The sequence below is a fragment of the Plecotus auritus genome, assembly GCF_963455305.1.
Source record: "Plecotus auritus genome assembly, chromosome: 6".
Taxonomy (NCBI): domain Eukaryota; kingdom Metazoa; phylum Chordata; class Mammalia; order Chiroptera; family Vespertilionidae; genus Plecotus; species Plecotus auritus.
The window spans coordinates 126,454,421-126,473,594 of NC_137773.1; the positions used below are offsets into that span (position 1 = coordinate 126,454,421).

General features: G+C 44.6%; 1 protein-coding gene across 2 annotated transcripts in view; it reads right to left on the bottom strand.

Annotated features, from left to right (window-relative positions):
* The window catches only part of SYNPR (synaptoporin), a 300,995-nt gene that overhangs the window by 24,309 nt on the left and 257,512 nt on the right, over positions 1–19,174 (bottom strand). The window lies entirely within an intron of this gene.

The following is a 19,174-nucleotide window of genomic DNA, read 5'->3' on the forward strand; positions in this document are numbered from 1 at the left end:
CCACTAGGTGCCAGTAGTACCCCCTCCAGTAGTGACAACCAAATGTTCCCAGCCTGTGCCAGATTTCACATTCCCCCATGCCCCCCACCTCCTGTCCCCTGGTCCCTGCCATCTCCTGTCCAGTTCTAGTTAAGGCTGGATCCCAGGTGTCACGGCAGGAACATCTGGGCAGTCGTATTAATTCTTCATCCCAAACCCCTAGTTGATCCTTAGTAAACGCTTGATGAGGGAATGGGATGCATAATATCATACTGTCCTTCAGGATTCCTGAGACAAAGCCTGGTAAACTAGGGGGACCTTCAAGTCTGAGGCCACAGGCAGAATTTGGCCAATAAATTTCACTCAGAATCACTGGCCCCAACATAGTTCCCAGGAACACCCTGCGTAGCCCCAAAGGGACTTGCCCCCCAAAATGTCACAGTTCAGATTTCTTAGCAATTATTTTCATGTTCATAAACACTGACTGTCAAGCACTTTGGCAAATATCAGGTGCATGAAATGTTGAATAGTTATTATAAAGCCACATAAATATTTTAGATTTAATCATCCACAGCAGGGAAAGAAAAGAGCCCAGATTCTAAGAGGGGAAAAGAAAAATAGCCCTGACATTCAACTAATGGCTTCACCAACTAATGCACCCACCTGGGAGCTCCAAACCCAGTGCATGTTGGAAGTAAATATTCTTTGCAAAATAGAGTTAAATCTATCCCAGCTTCGGTGGAGGCATCCTGTCCCAAAGTCAGCTATTGTCTTGACGTAAATGAGGACAAGAAAATTCACAGCACAACCCATAATCCTTTTCACCCAACCTCTGCCCTGAACCAGACTGACATGGAATAATGGGATTGCAGGGTGGCAGCATGAGCCCTTTCTGCATGGCCTTGGATGTGCTACGTGATAATGGAGCTTTCTGGAACAATCTGAGTGACTGTGGGCAAGTGACAACTTCTTTGAGCCTCTATTGGTAAGACGGAGGGTGAAGAAAGGAATGATTTCAAAGCTGCTCACAGCACTCATGATTTTATCCGCAGTTTTAAATTCTTAAAAACTCATAGAATTGAGAGTGTCACAGCATTAATTTTTATTTGGGGGGGGGGCAGTTGGGGGAAATGGCATTAGAAACCAGCCTCTCAACAGCCCTGGCTTCCTTCTTTAAGAGGCTCCCTAAAGTGTGATTCAACCTGGCAGAGCAAAGTGTTGAGGTTGGCAGCCATGTGGGATGAGCAGGTGTGATCACCTGCCAGCCTGAGCTGATTCCGGCTCTCCCCTCACCTGGCTGGTTTTGTGTGGCCCATTACAGCAACTCCTCAACTGGAACCTGATCCAGCTGGTAGCCCGGGCTCTGCATTACCAAATCTATGGACAGTTCTCGGAAACACCCTCCTTTTCCCAAAAACAAGTATTCCCAGCAATTGCACAGAGACCCAGTGATGTTATTTAGAAGTTGCAATTAATAATAAGATTGTTTCCCCCTGATGGATCAGTTGTTCCCCTAATTGTCAAACCATAAGGCCTTTGCTGACGCTCCTGAGGTTCACTTCTTTTGTAGCTCTTAGAGCACACACACAACCCAGCAGAATAGCTGCCTCTTTGTCTTAATGTTGTTGCTAAGCTAAAAACAAAACAAAACACAAAAAACTCTTCCCTCATTTAATTCCTTCAGGAAGCTCCTCATTCTCAGTGCTTATTAAAAATGGGAAGGCAGTCCTGGGAGGCTTCTAGGGGTCTAAGTTCATAAAGTGAATATGCATAAAGGCAGCAGGAGATCAAGTTTTTATAATTACACCTTGTCAGGCGTACAGTTCCTGCAGTAAAATCAGCTTTGATTTGGGCTGATTTAATAAGAGCCGTTCTCATTTAAATCTATCCCTTCACTTCTACTTGGCTATTGTTCAGGTTTAGATGGGGAAAATGGCTACCTATTTCCCACTTTCACAAACCAGTGAGGATTCCACATTTCCAAACAAGAATGATGAGATAACATTTAATTTCTGACCTTTTCCCCTAATTCAAGAGCTTTGGGGGAAGGGAGTATTTCTGGTTTGGAGAGATAAAGATTAAATGAGAGAGCAAAAGAGGATGGAGAGACACAGGCTTAGGTGAGACACAGGCTACCTAACGCCTTACCTTATGTCAGCAGGCATCGAGCTTTGTTGCAAGAACAATGTTTAAGACAGAAGAGGAGAGTTTGAATAATCTCACAGCAAAAGAGGCAGTTAAGGGGATATACCAAAAAAGCATAGACAATTGGAATTTTGATGAAAAGGAAGGCCTGTTGGAAAGATTTTAAGTTGAATTACAACTGAAAGTGGACATATGTCAGCATAAAGATCTCTCAGATATATGTATGATTAGCTTAAACTAAAAGTCTGAATTATAGTTAAGGAGGCATATACAGGCAAATTGGAGCTTGGAGTTTATTCCTTTAATAAGAGTTTACTGAATTCCTATTTCCTACTTAGTGCAGCTTCTTCAGAAGCAACAAAACTAGACCTATTTTCAAGATTTTCATTTTCCAGCACAGGAAGCTGACACAGAAAAGTAAAAATGTGGCATTGTCCTGCGATCACAGATGTGGGTGGGGTCACCTGGTCCAGCCAGAAAAATATTTTCTCCAGAAAATTTCATTTGTTTTAGAGAAATAAGTTGACTTATCTTCCATCCACTTCAGGAATTCATTCATACATAGTCTATCACCAAATTACTTTATATCAGCAAGAGTTAAACATCTTTGTGAATTAACTTTATCTTATTAGACATAGTAGAAAAGAGGTTTCTGTTACTTTACAAGCATTTGGAAATTACCTGAATTTTGAAAACAGAATATTACCAATTCTCTACTGCTCTCTGGGGAAAATTCATATTCTTTAAGAGAATGGCTCTTACTCAAGAGTAATTCTTTAGTTTTCTGATTACATATTTACCTAATCACCTCCCACAACCAGGAAGCAGAGAAGCATCAGTAACCAGAGGCTGAAATGATGCTTCAGAAGTTTAAAAATTTGAATTCACCTTGATGAAGCACAATTATGAATACTTCTTTTAACTGAAAGGTATGAATTAAAGCAAATTTCACTTGTCAAAGAGGAGCAAGGATTAATACAATGCCGTGTGTACTTTGAAATAGCAAGCTCAGTTTCTTCTGAGGTGAGGCATTGTCTTAACAATGATGTTTATTGGGATTTATGAAGTTCTGTTGCTTAAAGTGTAGCAGTCCCAATGGATATCTCCAATATCTATAGACCCAGATCTAGATAGTGCATATTTGTATTTTGGGGAGTTCTTTCTTGTGCTGCACCGGCACGGCCAAGGGTGACCCTGAGTGGGGGTGGTGAAAGGCTTAGAAAAGACAGACAAGAGAATGAAAGCTGGGTCTCGATGGGACGCTACTTCTCTGAGAGACAGCGTCAACGCCCACAAGCCGTGTCTTTATTTTATAGCAGATGCCACGAGGCAAAGTAAGGGCGTGATAAAGACTTTTACAACATTCTCGTGGGTTTCAATCCCACTCAATTACATGCACCTGATCAAGCTTTGTTTACTTGCAGCCTATATCACTTAGGCACGTGGGGCCATGTGTTCAGACCATAGGTTCAAGCTTACAACTATAGCTGTTGGCTATAATTGTGCTGGGAGGGCCCTGCCCTCCAAGCTGGGATTTGCATGTGGCAATGAGAGGACTGCGCCCTCTCATTAGTCCTAGGCTTGAACCTGTCCAAACACTTTAGCTGCTCCCCACATTTTCTATGTTTCTTTTGGAATATACATTTGCTATGTACAGCCAGTGCTAACTACAGCTCCTGGCACACAGTAGGAACTTGACGAATGCTTACACATATCCTATCCTTCCTGACCAGTGTGGAAGGTCATTAATTTCACTTTTAGAACTGACTTTAGAGAACTACAATGTGTTAGAAATTGTGCTTACCCTTCAGATGTTTAATGTTTAGTGGTGGAATCAGATAAAACCACATCTAACTAAAGTACAAAGCAGGAATGGTTTACACACAAAGACTTCCACACAGAGCTGTGGAGATCTGAGGAGGGAGAATTCATATATCTTCAGAAGGAAGGATGTAGACAGTGAAGAAATTCTTCATGGAACAGATAGCTTTTGAGATGGTTCTCTGAGGATGAGTCAAATTTTGATAGGCTGAGATGGGGGAGGGAAGGAAGACCTTCAGGTGGCAGGTACTCAATAACTATGCAGAAATAGAAATGTGTGCAGCATGCTGAGGGAATGGTAAGCAGTTCAGTTTGGCTAAAACATGAGCTGTAAGGAATGGTTTAAGATGGCTCTGGAGAGTAGGTGAAGGGTCGTGGCTTAGGAGGGCCTCCAATGCTGGAGTGAGGAGTCTATTTTCTATTAAGCAGAGGTGGCTAATGCCTAAACACAGCTGCGTTTATGATGATGCAGAATGGAAGTCAGGAGGTAGGAGACCACTCCATCAAAAGTCTCCATAAATTTGACTTAATCTGAATCAGTTCTCTCCACGGCCCCTCACCCAGTCTGTTCGCTATCATTTTGCCAATCCTTAAGGCACCGGGATGTCAGAAAGCCCAGAATAGGGTCCCAAGCAGTCGGATCTTCTAATCAGGGACATTAATCCCATGTAGTTTGGTCTTGGGTTTTTTTCAATCCTGAATCAACAATTTACAGAAACAAGTCTAAAAATAAATAAATAAAAGAAAAAGAATAAAACTAAAACTAGGAAAGGCTGTGGGATACAGCTTACCTGGGGTTTGAAAGGAATCGCCACGTTTATGCAGAAGCTCTTGGGAGGCCCACTGCAGCGGGCGGGGCTGGGCCAAGACACCTACCGACCATTGCTGCTCCCTGAGCATCTGCTGGCTTGCTTGCCTCATACACTGGGGACAGCCCAGGGTGAAACTGACAAAGCATCCCATTATTTAAAAAACTCATCACATGGAATTTTTGCATGTGTGTTTACTTCTGCTTGTGCCCAGAGGAGCAATTAATGGTCTTGAACTTCACTTACTGAGCCTCAGTGAGACAGGACACTGCCAAATGTAGGGGTATGCAGAGCACAGCACTGGGCTAAGCTTTCGCTGCCATGCAGATTAATGCCTGATGTGGGGAATTCTCACTGGTGATTAAAGCCTGAGCTTCAGCATACTTAAACGTGACTTGATTGAATATTTTCTGCCCCTTAGTCTCTTAAGTTTCAAAGCAAATGTTTCAGTGGCAACCTTCTTACAACAAGTTTAAAAAAATTATGTTTCCTCTCTGGGAAGAAAATTCTTTGTAGATCTTTTTTTTTTTTTTTTTTTTTTTTTTTTTTAATTTCTCTTCTCCAGTATTGCAGGGTTTAGGGTAGAGTCAAAAGTTGAAATCCAAATTTTTCATTCAGATTGGGTGTAATCTGTTGGGATATGTTTTATAGGTGTTTAAAACAGAAACTTGAGCTTTAAAAATCAGGAAGACAATAGATTTCAGAGTTTTATCCGAAAGAAATGATTTAAAAATGTGTGTCAACAGACGATAGTGTGGTGATAGCCAGAGAGAAAGGGGGTGCGAGTAGTGGAGATGGGCAAAGAGGGGGTGTCATGGAACAGAAGGAGACTTTGCTTGGGGTAGTGGGTGCACAACACAGTGTGCAGATGATATTCTGTTGAGTTGTACACTTGAAACCTGTGTGGTTTTGCGAACCAATGTTACCCCAATAAATTCAATAAAAAATAAAATGTGTCAAAATTGAAGTGCAAGGCTGATCATAATATTGTTTATGAGAGAAAAATTCAAAGCCATGAAAAATTCAAAGTCCAACAATAAAAAAATTGACTGAATAATTCATGTTATCTCACTATAATGGGATATTATGCAGCTATTACAAATGGAAAAAAACTAGAGTTAAGAGATTAAGAAAAAAAAACACACCACAAAAAACAAAACAAATCGTATAGACAGAAAACAGTATGGTGAATGACCAGAGGGAAATAGGGAATGAGGGGAGGTAGAAGAGGGTATAGGGGAGATAAATGGTGATGGAAGGAGACTTGACGGGTGGTGAACACACAATACAATATGTAGATAATGTATTACAGAACTGTACACTTGAAACCTATATAATTTTATTAACCAACTAGAGGCCAAGTGCATGAAAATTCATGCACTCTGGCGGGGGGAGGGTGGGTCCCTCAGCCCGGCCTGCGCCCTCTCACAGTCCGGGACCTCTCGGGGGATGCCCACCTGCTGGCTTAGGCCCGCTCTCCAGGAGATTGGGCCTAAGCTGGCAGTCAGACATCCCTCTGGCAGCCCAGGAGCCCTCAGGGGATCATCCTTAGCACTGCTGCGGAGGCAGGAGAAGCTCCCACCACCACCGCTGTGCTGGCCAGCCATGAGCCAACTTCTGGCTGAGTGGCGCTCCCCCTGTGGAAGCGCATTGAGCATCTGCCCCCTGGTGGTCAGTGCGCATCATAGCAACCAGACGTTCTGCCATTAGCGTCAATTTGCATATTACTCTTTTATTATATAGGATGCCACCCCAATAAATTCAATAAAAAGAAAAAGCTAGTGTTAAAAACGAATATAGAAGTACTACCAGACTACCAGTATTTTATCTTATTCTTTCTTGGTCTTATGAATAAATAAATAAACTATTATTAAGCATTTACTATATGCTTAGCACCTAACAACAACCATACTAGAGAACTGTTATTGAATATCAGTAACTATCTTTTGATATATGGGTTCTTATAACTTTTTTTACAAAGAAGTAGAAATGATGTATTGATGACAATCATTTCATTTGGCAAGTATTAGAAACCCAATCAAACAAGCAAGCACAAAGAGAAATTCAGTAGCTCATGTAACTGGAAAGCTCTAGACTGTATGTGGCTTCAGGTATGGCCAAATCCACTGCTTATTTTTATCTTTATTTTTGTTGTTATTGGTGTGTGTTTTTTCTCTCTCCACCTTTTTTTCTCTGCATATCTAGGAGCTGTGTATCTCTGCTTAGCTTTATTATTTACAGAGTCCTTCCACACTGTGCACAATGTGGCCACCATTTAGACTCACATCTTCTACCTAGCAGTTTCAGAGGAAGAAGAACTTCACTCCAGAGATAAATCCCAGAGGAGACTTTTATGGCCTTGCTTGAGTCATTTGACCTCTTATGTTATTGATCGACAGTCCAGCAAGGCTATGCGAGAGGGAGAGGGCTGGTTATTCCAGGGAAGGAAGCCAGCAGGCCAAACTAGTGTCTATTACAATATACACCCCTATTTTTAATATGTTCAAAATACTCTCCTTTCCATCCAGCTAGTTGCTATTCTTTGTCAAGTCTTATGGACCCCATCAACTTTCTTTGACCTCACAAGCCAATCATACATGCTCTTTCCTGTGGGTTCCTACATGATGTCTCTATACTGGTAATAACAAACACACTTCTATTGTGCTTTTATATCCTGCTATGTCTTGTCTTGTCTTATTGATTTTACTTTCAGCTCCAGGGTGGACGTTCTTGAATTTTCATTTTCCTCCTCCCAGGTAAAAATGAGGTGACGGCATAGCACAGTGGGGACGAGCATGTCTGGAGGCTCACTCACTGTGCATCACCAAACAAGTTACTCAGTCTCTGTAAATCTGATTCAACATCTGTAAAATGGGCACCTTAACGGTGTTTGGAAAAATTAAACAAGGTTACTTTTATTTTATTTACTTTCTGGTCCATGAAAAGCACTCAAGAATAAATGGCAGCTGAAACAATGACATTTAAGCTCTGTTTCCTCTAGCCTCAACTGAAATCTTGCTAAAGTTCTTTTTCCATTATAATATATATTTTTTGTCTTTTAATTTCTAGGTTGTCAATATTACATAGTTTTGTGTCCATAGGTGTGGCTAGTCAATTTGCCAGTGGACTCCTAGGCCTCAAATAAAACCCATGGCAATTCAGTCTTAGCTGGCTATTTCTTGAGATAATATAGGAATCAATTCGATATTTCTTAGACAGTTGAGAACAACATGGAGGCGGATGCAAAGTTCCAGGTCTCAGAGGTAGGTGGTTGAGGGAAGGTGAGATCATATCTTGGCCAAGTTCTCAGGTATTTCCAGAAACCATTTTCCTTCATAAGGGATCAAAGCCAGTTTTACTAGTGTCACTTTCTCATCACTTCCTCCATGTTACCTAGGCAAATTTTTAAAACAAGATTTTTCAGAGAGAAACATCGATTGGTTGCTTCCTGCAAGCCCCCTACCCTGGGACCAGGAATTGAACTGGCAACCTTTCAGTGCACAGGACAACGCCCAACCAACTGAGCCACACCAGTGAGGGCACACCTGAGCAAATTTTGGAGTACTTCCTTGTGTGGCTCGTAGCTTTGATTTGGGTCCTGCTAATAAGCAATGGAAGTGAAGATGCCCAGCTGTGAGAAAGGCTGCAAAATGATCCAAGCTCTGGACTTCATGACCATTATTTGAAAGTTTAATGAACCAGGGGTCTTAGAGCGAGGTACCCTTAAACTGCTGAGGTGCCCTAGCGATCCAAAGCTGCTGTGTGAGAGTCTGCTTGTTCTGAAATCAAAGACATAAACTTAGCAAATAGTAAGGGTATTTTTGCCATCCTGGGTGGGGGAAGTGGAGTGGGAAATATCTCACCACTTTCAAAACCTGATAGGAGGAGGGTGAACGTCTGACCCAGTTTCTCAGTTGGATGCCTCCAAACAATCACATTTTCCAGTTTCTTCATGTTACACAATTGTGCTCTTCACACTCTCCTGCTATTTTCAGCTTTGCCAGTTGATAAGGGACTCAAGTTCCTGTTCTCTGGAGCCTGGTTACTTTAATGAAGCTGTGTTCATTCTCCTCCTTCCCTCAAGTATGAGGCCTGAGTGCCAGCACGCCAAAGGGGGAGCTAAAGGGAGGACACTGAGTGGTGGGGGACAGGGTGACATCGTGGGACTGATTGCATTTGTTTGTCATGACAGCAGCTTATGCTGAATTTGGAGCTCAAAGAATCAAAAATAATAAGAAAGAGTGTTTGATGTTAACCGTGCAACAAGAAACACTCCAAAGCATTTTTCAAGATGAGAAAGTCAATGGAGTTTATACTTCTCCACTTGTTTTTTAGCCAATCATTTCACAGAGATTAATAGACACCAGCTACATAAAAGCACAGTATGGACCAGGGTAATAATAATACCAGGCTGGTGGAAATAATGGCTCAAATTAATGAGCACCTGCTGTGTAACTGATGTTGTTCTAATGCTTTAGGTGCAATGCTCCTTTAATATGACTAACACATTATTGTTAGCAATCATTGTTATCTCTATTTCCCAGGCAACCCCCCCCCCCAAAAAAAAATGGAAGCACAGAGAAGTTCTATAACCTGTCTAAGGTCACACAGATGATACAAGGTGTTACTCAGATTCAGGCCCAGGCGGTCTGGATACAGAACCTGCACTCTTAAGCAGTGGCCCCTGACTCTCCATGGCAGATTTTGGTGATGGTGATGGGAATGAGGCAGGTCTGATGAGGCTGGGAGCCAGGTCTCATTCTGCTGTGTGTCCCCAGGCTGAGCACATGGCATGGGCTCAGGGGCCTAACCAGCCGTGGCTACTCTTAAGTCCAAGGCAGAGCTTTGTCTTCTGAGGAAAACGGAAGCACCACATAAATTTGTTTGATTGAAAAGCAAAAACTAAAAGCCAGTAATGTCTAAGGGTACTAGAAAAAAATATAAGACAAATTAAAAAATATATAGATAGCTATTCATTAAATAAGGAAATGCCTTTGCCCCTATCCTTGTTGTTGAAATGACTAGTAGCCCCGAGTTTTCACTAGTTCCCTGAATTGCTTGGAAACCTTCACGTTGGCTCACATTTCCTAGTTGAAGATGGAGCTGGGAGCAGTGTAGAAGTTCTCAAAGTCTTCTGGGAAAACAGAAATGTTCTTTCAGGGGTAACACCTAAAATTGGTTGAAAAACTGGGGTAGCACCATTTCCCTCTCTAGTATGTCAGCTAGAACAGAAGACAGAGTTTTGAATAAAGGCTACAAAACTGAAGTTTCAATTTTGTGTGTGTGTGTGTGTGTGTGTGTGTGTGTGTGGTGGGGGGGAGGAGGGGAGGGAAGGAGTAGGTATAGAGAGGGGAAAAAGGAGACAGGGAGCCTAAGGGTGGGTAGCCCAGACTCAGATGTGAGGTCCAAAGACCAAGAGAAATGAACTCAGTGAGGGGTAGAGAGTTCCACAACAGTGGAAGAATTCAGGAAAAAATGAAGCAGTTTCTGAGGTAAGATCAGATAGACCTGAATTGCCTCTGGGGCAAGTAACCTGAGGCAAGACTTTTAAATGTCTTCAGCCGCATTTGCTTCATCTCAAAAATGGGAATTAAAATACCAAATTCAAAAGGTTAGCTTAAGGATTTAAAAAGAAGACATGTAAAAAGTGCTGTGCAGTGCCTGGCACACAGTGGGTACTCAATGACTGCTGGTTGTTGCTGTAAACCACGTTTCTCATCCTCAGCACTGTTGACATTTGGGGCTGGGTAATTCTTTGCTGTGGTGGGTGCTCCTGTGGTCTGTGGAGGCTTAGCCAAATCTCTGGCCTCTACCAATAGATGCCAGCAACACCAGTAGTGACAGCAAACATGTCTCCAGACGTTGCCCACCAAGTGCCACCGCCCCCAGCTGAGAACACTGGTCTCTATCAGAAAGGGGGCATGGTATCTTCTGGGGGTGCTTGGCATGGAATAGGCGCATTTTGCATTGCTTTCTTTCTTTTTTTTTACATTTCACATTTTATGGTTCTTTAAATGAAAAAAGAAATACACAGGAAAGACACATGTGGGCTTTGCTAAGTTTCCACCAGGTCCTGAATTTTCTAACTGAATGATGAATTCCCTGAAATGATGAATTCCCTGAAACAAAAACGAATGGGGCTTAGAAATTCTCCACTATCCTTTGACCCACTCACTCCAATAAACTCAATAAAATTAAAAAATAGAATCTGCTAAATATAAAGAAGCTGAGGATGTAAAATCCGATAAAATGTGTTGATGGTGTGCTGGGAACACTTTAAACAGATTAATTTGCCTTCATTTGTGGTGCCAATTCTGCAAAAAATGTATTTGTTGATGCAAAATGTATAGATTATATTTAGATTAAGAATCAGTTAAAGTTAGGTCCATACCCTTTTGTAATGTCAATAGTTCTTGTTTCAGAGAGTGAGGAGGTAGAAACACACACACACACACACACACACACACACACACATCACAAGAGTGTCAGATTCGAACAGGTGTGTCTGGACTGACAAGATGTATACTTTGGGGGCTTCAAATGGTGTTATTATTTTTGGCATCAGATACACTGTACCTGGGCAGAACTTCAAGTCCGGTCTCTTTCATTCATCCTCTCGCCAACCATCAGATGCTCTGGAGCTGTCTTTAGTATTAGCATTCCCACTGGGACCTGGGGAGGGAGTGCCTGGCTTCTAGCAGGGTATGCTTCCTCCCTAGATTACCAGAGCCCAGCTACTTGCTTCCTATCACTCATTTGTGGCAGAGCCATAATTACTAATCCACCAATACTAGTATATACGCGCTGCTTTGCCTGTGGAAACATACTTATTACAAATTAAAATAAAATACACTTAGACATGAAGTAAAACTGACATGATGATGAGAGAGAGAGAGAGAGAGAGAGAGAGAGAGAGAGAGGGAGAGAGAGGAGGGGGAGATTTGAGAGGGAAGGGAGAGATTCTTCAGCAATTTACAGAAAGCTCAGAGACTGCGAAGTCTGATTTCCATCTCTGATGACAGCCAAGTAAAGATGCAGTTGATAGAAATTAGCATTCGATTCTCTGAGCACCTCTCTCGGTGCCTGCCACCTGTTTTCCTCCCCTGGTGATGGTTTTAGCCTGTACTTGAGAATGAGGAGCCTTATTTTGTTTGGGGAGGTAAAGATCCACCTTCCAGTGACCTGATGGAGTGGGGCTCCAGGAACAGAAAGGTTAATTGGATGCTCAACCTATCAACTGGGGTCTTAGAAGTCGTCCTGAGTCAAACTCTACCCTTGGGGGGGGCATGGGGGAGGCATAGCCTGGGGTGGAGAGACCGGGGAAAGCAGAACTGTGAGGCCTGCAGACAGTCACAGGAGGGTGGCTGCAATTTCCCTCCATTCAACTAAGGTACCACCCAGTGACAGGCAGGAGAATAATTAACATTAACGACAACAACAGTGTTACAATAGATGCTGCTAATTTATCACTTCCGTGCCTTTCCCTGTGCAGAGTGCTTTGCAGGCACGAGCTCTTCCTTTGCTGTCCGCAGCCCTGTGAGTGTGCACCGTTATCAGCTTCATTCCACAGATGAAGTAACAGGCTCCCACTGTTCAACAGTAGGTCATGCAGGGGGATTACAACCCTGGACTCGGAGTTGAGCCCCTGCCCTCAAGGCCATTAGCCTCAGAGTCGGAGCCCTCGCTCTGCCATTCACTTGTCCTCTGACCACAGGCGAGCTTCTCATCTCCCAAGGCCTCGTTTTCCAACGCTGGGCTCAATGAAAGTGAGTTAAAGGAAACTGCAGAAGGGGGCTGATTCTGGCTGCTCTCCTGCTCTCTCAAGACTGTGTCGAGGCTGACGGAAAACATGGAAAACTGGATATGGACTGGGCATGAGTGAATGTGGGCTGCTGTGCACTGCGCACCTGCATGGCAAATGCTGCTTGTCCATGAAATGCCTTCGCTCGGCCCGCTCTCCTTTAAGGGAAAAGCAGTTGGGAGTAACAGCTCCTTCCTTTGCTACCGTATCTTAAGGTAGGCATTGATTCTCCTTAACTCCTAGAGCAGTTGCTTTAAACCAAACTTGCTGTGACAAGGATCCACCAAAATGTGGGTTGGTGTTTACTAGATACTCCTTAAAGCATTCTGTCAGCTCTGTTAAGATATTTTTAAAAACCCACTTTACATTAATATGAACAAGAGTAACGCCTCACTGTGTCACTATTTGACACGAGATCTGAAAATGGCTCAGCATCCTTTCACAGAGATCCAGGCAGGAGATTGGCTTTAAAACTGTACTCAGAGGAACGTGACACCATGGTGTCACCAGGTGTGACATCTCAGTTCCACAGTCCTGCACCATCCAGGTGGCCTTTCTGCCTCTGGGAACTGGCATGCATTCATCTGCACAAGGAGGCACTTATGCAGCTTTTGTTTGACCCGATTTTCTTGCTATTGTGTCATTCAGCATCATTAACATTAAGTTATTTCTAAGGACATTCAGATTTTTACTTAAAAGTGTACAATCTTGTCAAGAATATTCAGTAGAAAGAGATATTTTTAAAAATAGCCATTGATAAGCTTGGCCCCAGTCTGTCTATACTTGCTCACAACTGCTTGCAAATGTGTAGGAATCATTCTCATAGTTTCTGATTTATAATACACCTCCATCCTGGGTATTTATTTATTTATTCCTCACCTGAGGATATTTTTCTATTGATTTTTAGAGAGAGTGGAAGAGAGAGGGAAAGACAGAGAGAAGCATGGATGTGAGAGAAACGCATCAATTGGTTGCCTCCTGCAAGCACTCTGACCAGGGCCCAGGCTTGGGAGAAGCCTGCAACCGAGGTAAATGCCCTTGGCTGGAATTGAACCCAGGACCCTGCAGTCTGCAGGCTGATGCTCTATGCACTGAGCCAAACCAGCTAGGGCCGTTCCAGGCATTTTAAAAGCTTCTTTCTCATCATGGACATCTTCCCTGTGCAACAGAGATAAATGGTAGCACAAGCAGGAATTCCAATTATCCTAATATCATCCATCACTCCACATGGATTTTGAAGGCAAATAAAGCTCCCCTCCCCCTTGACTATCAAATTTGAAGAGAAGTCTAGGGTTATAGGGCTTGGTTTCTCCATAGTCAGAGATAGACAGTATAGGAGTTGTCCAGGTATCTAAGCCAATCTGTCTCAGCCACCTCCATCCTCTAACTTCATAGCACACTGCCTAACACTGTGGTTCTCAACCTTTCTAATGCTGCGACCCTTTAATACAGTTCCTCATGTTGTGGTGACCCCCAACCATAAAATTATTTTCGTTGCTACTTCATAACTGTAATTTTGCTACTGTTATGAATCATAACGTAAATATCTGTGTTTTCCGATGGTCTTAGGCTCTACAGCAGCGGTTCTTAACCTGTCGCGACCCACAGGTTGAGAACCGCTAGCAGGGTCGCCTAAGACCATCGGAAAACACAGATATTTACATTACGATTCATAACAGTAGCAAAATTAGTTATGAAGTAGCAACGAAAATAATTTTATGGTTGGGGGTCACCACAACATGAGGAACTGTATTAAAGGGTCACGGCATTAGAAAAGTTGAGAACCACTGGAACAGAATTTTGGACCTTCTTGCATGGTGGTTATGAATTTGGGTCCTAGATTTGGAGAGACCTGGGTTCTAGTTCTTTACCCTTTGGCTATTAGTGATGGATGTGACCTGGGAGAGTTGGGTAACTGAGCTTCACTTTCCTCATCCAAAAATGTGAATAATAATATAAGTTATGGTTGTTATATTAAACTAGAGGCCCGATGCACAAAATTTGTGCATGGGGGCTGTGTCCCTCAGCCCAGCCTGCACCCTCTCCAATCTGGGACCCATCAAGGGATGTCCAACTGCCCGTTTAGGCCCGATCCTACTGGGATCCAACTGCTCGCCTGCCTGCCTTAATGATTGCCCCTAACCGCTTCTGCCTGCCAGCCTGATCACCCCCTAACTACTCCCCTGCCAGCCTAATTGCCCCTAACTGCCCTCCCCTGCCAGCCTGATTGCCCCTAACTGCTCTCCCCTGCTGGTCGGGTCCCCCCGCCAACTGCCCTTCCCTGCAGGCCTGGTCACCCCTAACTGCCCTCCCCTGCAGGATTGGTCCCCCCAACTGCCCTCCCCTGCAGGCCTGGTCCCCCCCAACTGCTTTCCCCTGCAGGCCTGGGACCCCCTAACTGCTCTCCCCTGCAGGCCTGGTCACCCCCAACTTCCCTCCTCTGCCATCCTGGTCACCCCTAACTGCCCTCCCCTGCAGGCTTGATCGCCCCCAACTGCCCTTCCCTGCAGGCCCTGTCACCCCCAACTTCCCTCCTCTGCCAGCCTGGTCACCCCTAACTGCACTCCCTGCAGGCTTGATTGCCCCCAACTGCCCTCCCTTACAGGCCTGGTCCCTCCCAATTGCCCTCCCCTGCTGACCATCTTGTGGTGGCCATCTTGTGTCCACATGGGGGCAGCCATCTTTGACCACACGGGGGCAGCCATCTTGTGTGTTGGAGTGACAGTCAATTTCCATATTACTCTTTTATTAGATAGGACAAGAGGCCCGATGCATGAAATTCGTGCAAGGGCCTTGGCCCTGCCCACCGCTGCCATGGCAGGGGGCCTCTGCCACCTCTGCCTTGGCCCCCACCTGCTGCGGCTTTGTCTGGAAGGAAGGCCATCTTGTCTAATTAGCATATTATGTTTTTATTATTATAGATAAGCTCAACATATAGTAGAAACTCAATCAACACTAGTTGATATTATCATTATCCTATCAACACCATGACCATCCTCATCAGTTTCCCACACATTAATCTTATCTGTGTCTGATCTGTAATTCCATGTCCTAGAGGATTACAGAGCCAGATGATAAATTAATTTTTAGCTTAGAACGATACCTGACTTCTTTAAACTGCTTGAGTTAGTTCATGTCAGCATCATATGGTAACTTTGTTGGTTCAGACTAAGAATTTGACTTGGAGAATCCTAAATTACAGAACGAAGAAAAATGAGTGTTTTGTTAAAAACAAAACAACAGCCCTGACCAGTTTGGCTCTGTGGAAAGAGCATTGTCCTGAGGACTGAGGGGTCCTGGGTTCGATTCCAGTCAAGGGCATGTACCTTGGTTTCGGGCGCATCCCCAGTGGGGGGTGTGCAGGAGGCAGCTGATGGATGTTTCTCTCTCATTGATGTTTCTAACTCTCTATCCCTCTCCCTTCCTCTCTGTAAAAAATCAATAAAATATATTTTAAAAAAACAAAACACAAAACAACAACAAAAAAGAATAGATGATAACAAGAACAGAAATGCCCAAGTAATGATCAGTAGCCCTCTTTCTGAATAAATAGGATTGGTTCAAATTGTTAACATATGAACCAATGTTTTTCTAGATTTAAAAAAAAAATGATTTTAGAGAAAAGAAGGGAGTGACAGAGAGCAACATCAATCAATTGCCTCCCACATGTGCCCCCACTGGGAATCAAACCTGCCATCTTTTGGTGTTAAGGGACAACGTTCCAACCAGCTGAATCACATTAGCCAGGGCAGTTTTTCTAGTTTTTAAGAGTTTTCTCAGGTATAAGCCACCTTTTGGAGATCTGCTCACACTGTGGATTTGCTTTAACCTGCTAACTCATAATGAAAGGTGGGTCTAATAGTCCTCTCTTCCGCCCCCAATCACAGACTGTCATGGTGGGATTGGAATTGGCAAGGCTTGCCCTGCGCAGCTGCAATGGCATCACGCGGGTCCTCACCACCTCTGTGACTTTTAGGACGTAGGCTCATTTTTAAATTATCTGTTATCTGCTAAGTAAGTTTCATCGAGGAGCCCGTCCTTTTTTATGACTAGAACTAGAGGCCCAATGTACGAAATTCATGCAGGAGTAGGCCTTCTTTCTCCCCACTGCCAGCATCGGCTTCTCTCTGGCACCAGGGACCCAGGCTTCCCTCTGGCACCTGGGACCTGGGCTTCCCCCAGCTTTGTCCGGAAGGTCGTCCAGTCTAATTAGCATATTACGCTTTTATTATTATAGACTAGTCGCCCAGTGCATGAAATTCATGCATGGGGGGGTGTCCCTCAGCCCTGCCTACACCCTCTTCAAACTGGGACCCCTTGAAGGATGTCCTACTGCCGGTTTACAGGGATCAGGCCTAAACCGCAGTTGGACATCCCTCTTGCAATCTGGGACTGCTGGCTCCTAACCGCTCACCTGCCTGCCTGCCTAATTGCCCCTAACCACTCTGTCTGCCGGCCTGCTCGCCCCTAACTGCTCCCCCTGCCAGCCTGCTCACCCCCAACTGGCCCCCCACCAGCCTGATCATCCCCAATGGCCTTCCTCACCGGCTTGATCACTCAAAACTGCCGTCCCATCCTGGCCTGATCACCCACAACTGCCCTCCCCTCTTGGCCCCTAACCGCCTCTACCTTGGCCCCACCACCATGGCTTTGTTCAGAACACCTGGAAGATCTCCTGGAAGGTCTCCCAGTCTAATTAGCATATTACCCTTTTATTAGTATAGATAGAGCCTGGTGCACGGGTGGGGGCTGGCTGGTTTGCCCTGAAGGGTGTCCCAGATCAGGGTGGGAGTTCCCTTGGGGGACAGGATGGCCTGGGCGAGGGGCCTGTGGTGGTCTGCAGGCCAGCCATGCCCCCATTGGGGTGGGGGTCTTCACTGGGGATGGTGCTGGCCTGGGCGAAGGGCTGGGGCAGTTTTCAGGCCAGCCACGCCCCCTGGGGTGAGTGTCCCCACTGGGGGGGCATGGCCAGCCTGGGTGAGGGGCTGAGGGCTATTTTCAGGCTGGCCACACCCCCTTCAGGGTAGGGGTCCCCGCTGGGGTGCCTGGCAGCCTGGGTGAGGGGCTGAGGGCCATTTTCAGGCTGGCCACACCCACTTCAGGGTAGGGGTCCCCGCTGGGGTGCCTGGCCAGCCTGGGTGAGGGGCTGATGGCTGTTTGCAGGCTGGCCACGCCCCCCAGCAGGGACCCTCACCCCATGGGGGCGTGGCCAGCCTGGGTAAGGGGTTGAGGGCCATTTTCAGGCTGGCCACACCCCCTTCAGGGTAGGGGTCCCCGCTGGGGTGCCTGGCAGCCTGGGTGAGGGGCTGAGGGCCATTTTCAGGCTGGCCACACCCACTTCAGGGTAGGGGTCCCCGCTGGGGTGCCTGGCTAGCCTGGATGAGGGGCTGATGGCTGTTTGCAGGCTGGCCACACCCCCCAGTGGGGACCCTCACCCCAAGGGGGCGTGGCCAGCCTGGGTGAGGGGCTGAGGGCTGTTTTCAGGCCCCTCCCTCAGCGGCTGGCCCCGGCGACCCAAGACTTCTGCTGGCTCCTGCCTGCTCTGTGGCCGCCGTCCACAGGCCCCTCCTTCGGCGGCTGGCCCAGGTGGGTGGGAAGCTTGGCTTCCTCCAATGCTGGGGGTGACCCAAGCCTCCTGCCCGCTCTGGCTGGCTCCGTGGCTGCCGCCATCTTTGTCCCACTAATTTGCATATTCCCTCCTGATTGGCTGTGTGCATCTCGGAGTGATGGTCAATTACCATATTTCTCTCTTATTAGTATAGATAGGGAAGGATTTAATCAGTCACCCTATTATATTTCTTTGTAACAAAAATATATACCTAAATTTGCTTGACTTTTTATTTACCAGTGACCCTAATGCTTTAAGTATCAAAATTTTCTTTTGGGTTGGGTGATCATTACAAATATTATGAATGTGTTCTTGTCCAAAACAACATAAATGTATTATAAATTTTAATAAATAATTTTAAATTTAAAAAGTTAAATTGTTATTAGGTATGTGTTGAATTAACTTCATTTATATTTGAGAGAGAAATATTATTTATGTCTGCAATAAGACATGATTCAACATAAATTCTATTCCCATTTTTCATTTTCTATATGTCTTGAGAATGCTTGCTCACATAAAAGAGTAGGTGAGAATAACTGAAATTTTGTTATAGTAATGTCATTAATTGCTTTGAATTCCATCTGAGTGACATGACTCAGCCCACCAAAAATTATTTGTAATGATATATCAGCTGAAAAGTAGATTGGGACTTTCATTTTTATTGAAAGAAAAAAAATGGAAACCTTCTTATATCAAAACAGTACATTACCCAGGCATTATAATCATTCACTTTTGTCAACACCAACACTAATACCGATATTTCAAATGGTCCTTTCTTTAGTGCCTCAAAGGTTTTTCACCCTAGCAATCTGCTGTGTGGTAATATATGGGATTAAAAAAAAGAAAGATGCTTTTCTTTCTTAAAATGGGAGCAGGTAATTAAGAAAGAAAACAGCAAGATGTTTTTTAATTAGGGAATTCTCAGTAAGGTACATTTTAGGTAAACATACATGTGAAGGTTGAGAAATTTAAATTTTGTTTTCTAAAATTATCCATGACCATGTACCTCTG